Source organism: Furipterus horrens, unplaced genomic scaffold, assembly GCF_987537825.1.
Source record: "Furipterus horrens unplaced genomic scaffold, mFurHor1.1.pri manual_scaffold_5, whole genome shotgun sequence".
NCBI lineage: Eukaryota > Metazoa > Chordata > Mammalia > Chiroptera > Furipteridae > Furipterus > Furipterus horrens.
In genome coordinates this window covers 54,080,617-54,093,576 of record NW_028327175.1, presented here as the reverse complement: position 1 = coordinate 54,093,576, position 12,960 = coordinate 54,080,617, and the positions used below count along the sequence as shown (strand labels likewise).

The 12,960-nt window shown below is 36.2% G+C and overlaps 1 protein-coding gene and 1 pseudogene across 2 annotated transcripts in view; one reads left to right on the top strand and one right to left on the bottom strand.

Moving 5' to 3' along the window:
* The window catches only part of EDIL3 (EGF like and discoidin domains 3), a 405,479-nt gene that overhangs the window by 322,742 nt on the left and 69,777 nt on the right, over positions 1–12,960 (top strand). The gene's annotated exons all lie outside the window — the stretch shown is intronic.
* Positions 1,790–1,869, bottom strand: LOC150008642 (U2 spliceosomal RNA; annotated as a pseudogene).

Here is a 12,960-nt window from a genome sequence, read left to right as displayed (position 1 = left end):
CCTACATGAAGGGTTCAGGTACAGAGCAGATCTAAAAGAGATGAAGAATGAAACTTAAGTATGATTGGGACATAGTTTTCATCCTTCATAATGCTAATATATTTTGGAGTGTATGAAATGAATCAAAAACTATTCATACTTTACTTGAATTATAAATCATGTTTCAAGATTTTTAATAATTTTACAACATCAAAGGGAATGTTCACTATCCAAATGCAGAAACTCATTGAGGAAAGCAAAATTGAGTAGGATATTTATACAGAAAGTACTTAGAGGACACAGAGAAGGAAAACTCTGACTCCAAAAAACCTCCGCTGCCTTGCGGCATACCTCTTCAGGGGAAAGGCTAAGGGAGTAAACCCCGACAGAAAATCCGGAGCCGGAGTCCCTAAGGCAGTTTGACGTTGTAGTCAACACCGGCAACTCCTGCGGCGCACCTGAAGCCAAGCTGTATTGACTCCGTCTTTCCCTTGGACCCTTCAGCTGCGAAGAGAGGGGGGGTCTGCTGCATGGGCAACAGCAGACCCTCCATATCACCCTGCCCAGGCTCTGTAGCTTCAGCTTCACTGGAGAGGACACTCCAGCGTCATCACAAGATGTCGATTCAACACGGGAGGAGACAGATACCGTGTCACTCCCGAGTCGGACTGCACAGCCATTCTCGGCGGTGCAGATAGACTCTTAAGAAGCTACACCATCGTCTCTCGAGACAGACGGCTGCCGAACGAACTTAGAGGACAAAGGAAAGTGCAACCAGCATCAATGTAGTATGCCGAGTGTAGAACTTCAAGTCCAAAAATATGATTTTAAGGGCAGGCAAATCACATCAATATTCTGGGACTCAGTTTTTTCTCTTTTTTTTTTTTTCATCTAATATGTGGATATTACAAAACTGAAAACCTCCCAGGCACCCTTACTCTTTTAAAAACTCTCACACCACTAAGATTCTAATATCTAATGATGACCAATCCAAAGTAATCAGAAAAATATGAGGAACATCAGCTTATTTCTGGTGAAGTTAACAAAAAAAATTATATAATTTACAGATGATGTGTTACAGATATAGCCACCTAACCTCAAAATTAATATTTAAAAAGTTAACTTTCATGTTATTCATAATATATCTACTCGGTACCAAAAAATATCGCTCCTACTTTTTCACTCATTATAATTTTGAGTCATTTTTAGGAATTCAGTGCTCTCTACAAACAACTTAAAAAAAATAAGTATTACCTAAAACAAAGCAATAAGACATGTTAACCCATTAAGAGGTACTAATACACTAGAATTTACATACAGAAAATCATGAAAAATACACAAAGCAATAGCTTTTGGTGGCTATATGAAAGAGTAAGTTAAGTACATAGTATAGTTTGGGAAAGGCAAGCCTCAATGGTACATAAATATTGGATGGAAGCTTGTGGTTTTCAGGTTATTTAAATGGCTTTATAATTTTTATAATTCAAATAAATATTTTGAGACATGTTATAATAAAATACAATGCCAGATGCAAGAATCTGAAAGATATATTCAGCATTGTGTCTATCTGCATATATGATTACTGATTCCCTAATTGTCATGGATTTACTTTTCCAAAAGTAATGGACAGAAATGTGGGAAGTTGGATGCTTCTGCTTAGAAGCAATATTTGAAACCATTGAAAAACTGAACTTATAAGAATTGTATGTGCACAGCATATCCATTCATGTTTTTTATGATAATGAGAATTAAATGGCTTCTGATTCCCTTGTGTGCATATACATTTAAATTTGTGACATAGTACTTATCTTTGTATTAATGAAATACAATTATAAGAATGATAACCATTTTCTTCTACACTTGATCTTAGCCAAAAGGCCGAGAAGCGATAACCATTTTCTTCTAAAAATATGAGCTGAAAATACGCCAATGGGTAAAATTTAGAATTGGGACTATGGTTTCAAATAAGGTGAGCATTTGTAAAGGCTCTCAGGTAAAACGGGAATCAACTTTAATTGGAGATCACATCTTGTCTTCAAAGATGCCCTCTCAGTGACTAAATTATGTCTGTTTTTTGAGGCAATGGACTGTCTGAGAGGCTTGTTAAAGATTGCACAGCCAGTCAGCAGCAGAAGGAGAACTCAGCACCCACCAGGAAGCTCATATGATGATTTTTACCACACTGTTTTGTAAACCATTTAGTGAGTGAGGTGACTTACTCTTTACAGGGATTGCTTGTTGGATTAGGAAGCCCCTCCAGTGCCGACCAGTATAGTTGTGGTCATCCCTGTCTTGAAAGAGAGCTTCTGGTACATCTATGGCTCCAGCTTGCTGTCCAAATGTGTGGTTCCACACTATTAAAACTGTATATCCCTTACAGTGTTACTGAACATTGAATACACAGTAAATATTTAGAAAATGTAATTTTTATTTTTAATTTTTGGTTTAAGATAAAACAAGAAATAGGATGCAAATTCTTTTATATATTTTTTTCTTCCTGCAACTCAATGGCTTGTCTCTTGTGCACATGCCACATTTTAGAGAACCTGCTCTGGCCAATGCTCTCGATCAGTTAAGCTCACCTGCTCTGGTTGCTTTGGTGTATCCTGGAGACCCTTATCATTTCGTCTTTAAAGTCAGTGTTGCTATGATGAGTAACTCATCCAATTATTATTTCATGATTAAGAGCTCTCTCACTTATGAAGTATTTATTTGCCAGCTAATGTTAACATAAATGACTTTACTTATAGAAAATATTGTATTTATTTTCACTTTCACTATTATAATTGCACTTCAGTGGGGGAAAATATGTCTCAGTGAAACAACGTTTAACTCTTTAATGTCTTTGTTTTATGCTGCTAATGTGGTTCACTGGCATAATATGTCTCTTGTAAATGTTGGTCCGCTTAACCATGCCCATTTGTGTATTAACATTTGGTTAGAATTGTCTCTAAGTTCCTTTCAGATGTGTCTACAGACATGTCTGCCTACAACTTTCATTTACTCACTTTCTCGAATCAGTGTGTATTTTAGAGAAAAATAGATATCAATTTCCTTGAGTAGGACAGATCATATCCTTGATAGCAAGATCAACTAGAGTTTTCACTTCTTAAATTGTCCCATTGGCTCCTTGCCCAGGTCTGTCAAGATATCTGATGCTGCTCCCTCCCTTTGACTTACCGCACTTCCTGTGAGTGCTGGTGAGCTTCTGGCTGTCCTTCTTTTGTGTCCTCTTCTCTCTTACGCTTCTTTGGGTCTTTGCTGTTTGGCTTATTCACTCTCTGCCATTGTATTCCAGCTTCTGACTGCCTTCTGAAAGCTAATTGGCTATTTATCATCAGCTTTCATCTCTGTGGAAGTTTCAGCCTCGCCCTTGCTCACGAAGGCCATCTAATGCCATCTTCTCTACCTGCTTCTCAGTACACTTCTGTCCAGCTTGCTGTCATAGCTGAACTATATTTTAGTTCTCTTGGTTCCTGGTCCTGACACTCACAATCTCTATTGTTTCAGATGCTCGTGTGTTTTTGTTTAAGATATTTCTACTACCAGAATTCAATCCTCCTGACTAGAGTCCTAGAGTTTCCCAAAGGTCCCCCCTTTCTCATTCTGATTATGAACTGATAAAATTAGCATAACATATCACCCTTTCATCTTAAAAAGACAGGACTCCAAGATAAATTAGGTTTCTTTTCTCCTCAAATTATCCATTTATCATCGTTTCCCAAATGTATCCTGAAGAACACGTCTTCCAAAAGGTTTTTAAAGGAAGGAAGGAAGGAAGGAAGGAAGGAAGGAAGGAAGGAAGCCAATATTTTGTGCTGAAATATATTTAATAAAGTCTGAATTTTCTCTGTTTTTGCTGATTCCGGTGCATACTAACATAGGATTCTTAAGAATCCTATAGAAAAGAGATTTGTCTTATTTGGTGATTTTCAAACTTATTTGATCACATAGTGCTTTTTAAAAATAGCTATCTTAACATTTCCAGGAACTACTTTAGAATATTCTGTATTAATTAAATTGTATTTCTGTAGCACTTTGTTGTTTTTCAAAGGGCTTTTCTGATAAGTTTCACTGTATTCTCATAATAATCTGGGCATATATAATTACTTAATTGTTTGTATAAAGTATTCTGTCTCAAAACATGAAAAGAAAAAATGTACAGAGGTCATATGACTTAATTGTGTAAATATCAGAACTTGATCCAAAAATCTAGTTTTTTTGTTTTCCATTGAGTGCCATTTTTATGATTCTTTGCCTCTGACATAATGCAGAATGAATCTAAGCTTCATGGTCTTTTTTAAAACCAAATTTTTTTCATTATTTTCTTTTCTGCCACAGCCAAACTTATGCAAAATACGTGTATTTGAAAATACAAGTTTTCAATTTAGTGCATCCTTCTATTTTTGTGACAGATCTACTCAATATCACAAACAATTTAATCAATTCTATGTCTATATCTGCACAAACCAAGCATTTAAATTTGCCTGAAAGGATTCAACGTATTATTTTCATCTTCAGAAAGAATGTTGCACATTCTCTAGCTAGGAACCATACTTTAAGGATATATAACATAAAGCTTTAGTGTACAGAATTATGTAGCAAGGATTTTGTTAATTCATCTTTTTTAATGTGTAACACAGTACCAGATATTCATAACAATCACCATGAGATGCTTTCAATTTCTGAAGTACTGTTTTAAAAGAGTAAAATATGTTCAGTAAAGATAGAATATCATTTAGTGTTTCTGTCAGATGGAGAGGCCTTGTTTAAAGTAGGTGCTTGATGCATGCTGAAAGTCTTTTAATAATATTTTCAAAAATAATCAATGTAGGTGCATTTTATAGAGTAATTTTAAATTTGATAAGAAACAGTATTTCATAACTGTTACAATGGTAAACGCTAGAACAAATGTCTTTGAGTTTAAACATTTCCTCTACCACTAACTGGTTGTTTGACTATGGACAAACCACTCTGCCTCTTAGTGTCTCAATATTCTTATTTTCTAAATAAAAATGATATTATCTATCTTATAAGGTTGTGCTAATCATTAAATGGATGACTACAGTATTGTTAGATACTATTTTTTATTAATCAGAATAACCCAGTAATCAGTAAAACTATATTTAGCATTTTATTTCATTAAGTTAACCAGATAAAGATACGCAGTGCTGGGAGGTCCAAATATTGCAAAGGACATCTTTAAAAAAAAATTGTTTATCTGAAGTTAATACCTAACTGAGTATCCTGTGTTTTATTTTGTAGATACAGCAACCCTGTTTTCACTCTATGTCACTCATTTTTGACCCCTGGAACCTCTAATTGAATTAAGTTATGATGCTGACATAGTGGTGATTTACTTAATTGATAATAGTTTTAATAAATTGTTTATTTGTAATTGTTTTATACTGTACCTATATTTCAGATGAATAGATATTGGAAAGCCAAAAGCTTATTAACTTTGAGACAAATATACTTAAATCGACCTCCACTTAATATTATTAATTCCTCTTTTGTCCTGGGGAAAAGAAGCTATTCTTTCTTCTGTTTCTTCTGTGCATAGTGAATTTCTGGAGATAAGATAAACCCTTCAGGATCCACACATTGAGCTGGGTGATAAATTGTGGAAGTCAGTCGCTTTCAATATATAGGAACCCCGGTATAGTATTTCCCATCATGGGTATGGGTTGAAGTTGCCAAAAATGTCCCTGAATGACTCTTAATGACATTTGGGATACTGTATCTACAGTTTGTAGAAATTGCCACTAGGTGGCCTTTAAGATCCTCAAAGTTTTTTGGTTCAGTGGATTTATATTATAAAAAGATATACTACAGTCTTTCGGATCTGAACTCTAATCTTGATTCGCCTTATGTACTAGGTGTATGGCATTGAAAGTGGCATTTTCCTCCTGAGAATAAGTTTCTTCATCTGGGAAATGTAGTCAATGTCCATTCCACAGACCTGTTAGAAAATTGAATGTGATCATGCATATAAAACATTTTTCAAGGTACCTGGAACAGACTAGGTGTCCTGTGTGAATTCACTTCCCTGCCTCTTTCTCAGCATTAAACACAAACTCTAGAGATGAGCAGTATTAGAGCTCATATAGGTCTCACTTTCTATGGCTGTTTTATGTCTCATCAAAAGACATAGTTAAAGGGGAAACACAGGCTACTTTGTGTTTCTAACTTTGAGTCAGATTATTTCATATTTTGCAAATTTTGTCTAGATTTCTAGATTTTTTTCAGAACAGTTGTATATAACTACCTGAAAAATTCTACAAAACTCCTCTCCTACCACCTCTGCTGTGATATTTTTTCCCTGTTTTATCAGCTCAGCATTCCTTCTTCTGGAAAGTCACTCCCTCTGGGGAGCTGTCCTGGGTCTGATCTAACCAGGTATTTGTAATAGAAGCTGCCAACATAGTCCTGCAATCACTCATCACAGCTAAATTCTTTAGGGGACAGTCCAGAAATTCCTTGTAAAAAGGAAACATCTGGTTGGAATTGTCATGGAAAAAGTAGAGGCAGAGGTAGGACACATACCTTTAAGCTTATACTTGGAGAGCAAACACACCATTATTTAGGACAAAATGAGTATTTAGAGAGGCTTTGTAGAGTGCTGAAGGAGAAACAAAATTTCTGGCCACCTTGGAAAGAGCATCTCATTGGAGCCACCACTCAGGCACAAAATTAGGAATCAGGCTGGGCGCAGATGGGCCCCATCTTGCCACATGAAGAGAGCTACACCCAGAGCAGAAGGTGGAGAAGAGAATCCCAATGTTTCACTGTTATTTGAGCTTATTGTGCATATTAATAGACAACTTTTTTTTCCCACCTTCCAGGTCATATTAACCAACAAGAAGTGGAGGATGTGAAATATTTTTTTAAAAATAATAATTAAAGATGTTAAACTTTATGAAAGTCAATCTACTGAGTGTTTGGGGGTATTTTCTGTTTGTTTCTTTGTCCCTAGATATTTATGAGAACACAGTAATTGATAGCAATATTCTGCCTAGTATTCAGGTCTTGGAAAAATGCAAGTAAAAATATAGCACTTGAAAAATTCTAGCTATTAATAATGCCATGAATTAAAATGCTAATCAGGTTTAAATATAGAAAATATTGAATCTTTTTAGGAAGTTTCACTCTTCAAGTTATTTTTTAATATATAAAAGTCTGTTTATATGGAGCATAAATATATTCATTTCCAAGGTAGGTTTTTTAATGGATTAAAGAAATGCAAAATATATTAGAGAAAACTATCTAATTTCTTAGTATTTCCTTTATAATTTCAAAAAGTTTACCTACTTTTCAGTATCTCCAATGTAGACTAGAAGCAACATTTATTTTCTAGTAAAAGTCAAATAAATCAGGCTTATTATTTTTCTGCCACAACCAAATACACACAAAAAATAATAAAGAATATTGGGGAACAAGCAATAGCATTAAACTGGCTAATTAATGCTGAATAGAAGACAGATATATCTATGATCTTCAAATTTCAATCATGTGGTAATATTTTAATACTGATGTATCAAGAACATGAACCATACATATCTCAGTATGTTAAATTATAGTTTATATTTTACAGGAGAATTTGATTATACAACTTTAGACTACAGAGTACTGAATCTAGCCAATGAGTGTATGATGCATTATACATATTAAAGAAATGAATTGTAGAAGATTATATTATTGTTCCAAAGATCTACTGCTACTACTCCCTACAGTTTTTCTTTCTGAAAGAAGCTAAACCTTCTTACCAACTGCTTTCATGCTTTGCCACGTGACTTAGCTTGGCCAATGAATTTGAGCAAAGTGATGCTTCTGTTTTGAGTGGAAGATTTTGGAAGTAGAAAAAAGAGATAGTGGGGAGTGATTTACATTATATAACTAGGCACAGGCACATGTCTCTGTCATGTAAATTCATCTGACAGCTACAGCAGTCTCCAGAAGCCATATTATTTAAATGTCTGGAAGCCAGAGGGTAGAGAATGTACAAAAATTTTTTTTAAAAAAAGTATTTCCTAATGTATAGGGCTGTTCTAAGCTTTATCTTATATAATACAGATGTAGAACTCAGCAAAATTCTTTGTTCATAGTGATAAGGAAAATGATGATTGTGGTAACTATAGCAATGTTACGTTGGACCTCACTCAGAAGGAGATATGTGTCATTGAAGTGGAATTGATAGGAACTGGGTGAGAAAGCAAATATTTGATATTATTAACAATGACAATTGCACAGAATTAGCTACCTTTGCAAAGCATGCTTCAACAGAAGTCACAGACCCATAGCAGTGAGCTGGATTCATACTCAGGCCAAGTTTTTCTCAGACATCACTGGCTGATTTTTAAGTTTTTAATCTGAGTGGCATATGCCCTATTGTTTACCACAATACACCGCTCTCTTTTACTTTTGTAAGTCAAAATTGTTATTTGATATGTTACCAACTGTTTTGTGAAGACATTTAGTTTCCTCAATATGACAAAAAGGGTTTTATTTTGGTTGATTTTAAAATATGAACATCAAGGGAGAAATAGTCCTCCCCTAGTCTTCAAATATGATGTAGAGAAACAAATCCTTTAATTAATAACGTGCTTCTGTCATTCTGTTCTATTTTAAAAAAGAAGGCAGAGAGAGAGGGAGAGGTGTCATATGGCTAAATAGCTGGAGTCAGGGGCTTAGGACTGGGCATCGCTGGAAAATGCAGCATCAGATAAGGAGGAAAGCACAGAACTGGTAAAGTAAACTTAAAGATCAGGCAAATAATTGTGATGACAATATACACACACAATAGCTCAGGTACTAGCAAAGAATGGGCCCAGCAAATAGAACAAAATTGGTGGTAATATTGTAGTTTAAGCTGATAAGAATAAATGTTCATTAGAGAGGTATCCTGAGCAGGATCTCAGCTGTGAAACCACAGTTTGAGGAGTAGAACTAATTACAGGTTGAAGAGTCCATGATACAGAAAAAATAGTGCTAGTCTGACACTGGGAACTGGCAAGTGGGGACACAATCCGAGCCCAGTGGGGAGAGGCAAGGGAACATCACAGACCGAAAACATGGGTAACCTTGGGGCACTGTATGCCCACAGGGTGCATGTGTGCAAAAGAGGGCCCTCTCTGAGTAGACCAGTGATTCCAGGGCTTTTAGTGGGCAGAACCCAGGAAGATTTTCAGCTCTGTCTCGCTCTTTCAGCTGAGTACTCTGTGCAGGACACACATTCTACAGTGATATGCTCCAAACCCGAGACGACCTGATAAATGAGGAGAGAAGCCTCCTACTTCAAGTTAGATTTACTCTATTTTTCAGTGTGTTGAGGTTCAGCTAGGGGAGCTGGGGAAGGCAGGGTCATAGAAGTCTGGCTAAGCCCAACTTCTCAGTCGAACACATTGGTCTTATACTGAAAAGCAGAGACTAAAAACCGGAAAGGGAAAGAAGCAGTTTAATATGAGGGGAGAAACTGGGTTAGCTCTCAAGCAGCTCTAAAGAAGAAAAGTTCTTACATAGAACTCAGGTCTCACAATTTTGCAATTGCATTTTACTGAAATTCAACTTCCTCGGTGGCTTTTAGAATCACCTCTATATCCATGCCCAGTTTAGGATTCCTTAAAATCCCTACCCATCTAAGATTTGTTGGCCTAGACAGTAAGGTATTGGACTCCAAATAAATGTGTTAAAATGAGGTGTTTAGAGAGGCTAAACCGAAAATGTGCAAAGAAGTAGAGTTTTTGTTTTTGCTACTTACTTATGCTAAACCCCTGGGCAGATTATCTGCCTTCTCTGGAGCCCAGTTTCCTTATTTTCAAAGTAGATGGGATATCATCATACAAATGGAAATATAAATAACCGTGTTTCTTATTGATATCTGCTGGGTATCCAGAAATGTCTGTTGCCTACAGTTCTGCCTTAAGATCCTAGCTGGTCCAGACAGAACCCTGAGTGATTCTCTCTAGGGAGAAGCACAGATGTGACTACACTGAATCTACACATACCTCCATAACAGATGCATGTCGTAATCCCCATTGCCATCCCTGGGAGAGATAGGTCTCCTGGGTGAGAATGGAACAAAGAGTGAACTGTAGTTCTGGTTTCAATGGTCTTTATAATCTATATCCTATAAGATTTTTAAACAAAGTTTGCACATTTATGCAATATTACTCAGTATCACTCATTCAACAGATATTTATTAAATGAACTCTAGACTCATACTCTGAGGATTCAGAGGTAAAGACAACTTGTTCCTTACAAAGTTTATAACTCACAAAGACAGAGCCATAAACAAGAAATAAAAGGAAAGGAAGATGAGTGTTCTAGGAAAGTAGAAGACTATATTAGAACATATAGTAGAGATCTGGCCTAGGGATCAGGTAAGACACCTTGTGAAATTGATATTTGAGCAGAGGCCTAAAATACAAGCAGGAGTCAGTTGTGTCTGCAAATAGGAGTAGGGAGGTGGAGTAAAAAGAATATTTTAGAAAGAACAGTATGCATAGTCCTTGAGATTTAAAAAAACAGGCATGGCGCATCTGAGAAACTGAAAAAATTTAAGTTCCTGGCAATGTGATTGAAACTTTAGGTACATTACCCAGTACAATCTCTGCTGCATAAAATTTTAAATAAACTGATATTGTAATAGTAAGGGGAAATTTGGGATGATTAATGAAATAGTTGTACCACAGAATAATCTCATTTCAAGAAGTATTCACATAAATATTTATAATGAATTAAATTCTAGGGGACCATCATCATTTAAAATATGTGGATTTATTTCTTAATTCTCTAGCTAAGAAAAAATTGAAAACATTTAATATTAAAATTGAAAAGTTTCTATAGTAAGAACTGCAGAGAAAATGAGATTACAATTTTAGCATGAGAAAGCTGAATTAATAAGCAGGACTTGTTGAGATGTACTCATTATACCAACACATGAGACTGAACTTTGCTCCTTGTTGCCCCTAAAGTATATTCAAATATAGAATAAAAAGCTTTATTTATACAGATGCTGAAATGAATTATTTTAACCTATAGCTAATATGAGTAAAAAATTCTCATGTGGGATTCAGGTTAGTCATTTCTAAAGTTATATTGGTTTGAGAAATTTATTCTAATTTCAAAAGCCCAATTTAAGAAACATCAGGATGATCTAACAGTCTATGATAAAAAAGCAACATCACAGAAAATTTAAAAAATAAATCAATATCACATCTGTCTTCCAAAAGCTCAAGTAGTGCAGACCTACTGCATTTACAAGGTGGGACATGATATTAGTGATGTGGTTGGTCTGACTAAAGCTGGAGAAAACTTTGTCTTCTGAGGATTTATTGACTGGTGAGGAGATAGAATCCAGAATAGATTCCAACGGCTGTGGTTCAAACTAGTTCTGCTCATTACTATCTTTTTTAGTGGGACAAAGGAATTCACCATCCCAGGGCTTCTCATCTTTAAAATGTTGCTGAACCTACTTCAAGGGATTTTAGTGAAGGTTAAATGAGAGGACATCCATGAAAGTGGTTACCATACTGCCTGGCACGTAAGCAATGCCTTTTTCTCCTTGTGGATACAGTAGGTCAAATTATAGCAAGGGCCATTTTAGGCTGATGGATGACATATTTGCTTGTTGTGGTGTCTACCATGTAAAGTTGATTATGACATGGTAATGATTATTATGATTATAGTAAAGGAGGCCTATCCTATGGTCTGATAAAATTTCTCTCCATTACTTCTAGAATTACCTGATCACCAATTCCAATAAAATATGAAAAAAAAATTAAAATACTGAAGACAGCATATCCTTTGATCTTTGAGAAAAACCAAAGCTTAGTGTATTTTTTTTAATCAAAAATGAGAAATTGGAAACAATTGCCATTCTTTTCTCAATGAAAAGATTGCATCTAATTCTGTTGCATGCATCTGTGTTTATATTTAATGGAGAGCATAATTGTGCACCTGCAATGTATGGCTCTTCTAATTTTAGTAAAATTGATTCAACTATTTAGAAAATACATAACTAATTACTCTTTTAAAATGAGTAAACTTAAATGCTGAAGCCTTTTTGACTGTCTATCAAATTTCTGGTGTTCTACTTTTAGGCAGTAGCTGCACTCAGCTTTTGTGTCTAATAGTGGAGTCTGAAATCTTTCCAGTGGGTTCAGAATCTTGCCTTGCATTCTATTGGGTTACCAGCCAGCTAGTGCTCCTTCTTCCCTACTTGAAGAGCTTTCCTTCAAGGACATGCAGGGAGAGGGACCATTTGTACTTAAAGTCAGAAAAATAGCCGTGCTGATTAAGAAAACAGATCCTTTTGTATGGCTACCATGTTAAATTTTAGTTCCACTACAAATCAGAGTCCAGATCACTTAGTTAGCATATCCCACAGAGAGTACAGTGGTCCAGAGGCAGCTGCTAGTTTACAGGAAAGTCTGTCAGAGGCCTAGACACACCAGATTCTTTGCACTTTTTTCAAAACTTACTTCTCTAGGTATTACATGGCAACTGGTTTTATATATTTGAAATATATATATATATAGTCGTAGTAGTAGTCGGCAGCCGTCCTTCTCGAGAGACGATGGTGTAGCTTCTTAAGAGTCTATCTGCACCACCGAGAATGGCTGTGCAGTCCGACTCGGGAGTGACACGGTATCTGTCTCCTCCCGTGTTGAATCGACATCTTACGATGATGCTGGAGTGTCCTCTCCAGTGAAGCTGAAGCTACAGAGCCTGGGCAGGGTGATATGGAGGGTCTGCTGTTGCCCATGCAGCAGACCCCCCCTCTCTTCGCAGCTGAGGGATCCAAGGGAAAGACGGAGTCAATACAGCTTGGCTTCAGGTGCGCAGCAGGAGTTGCCGGTGTTGACTACAACGTCAAACCGCCTTAGGGACTCCGGCTCTGGATTTTCTGTCGGGGTTTACTCCCTTAGCCTTTCCCCTGAAGAGGTATGCCGCAAGGCAGCGGAGGTTTTTTGGAGTCAG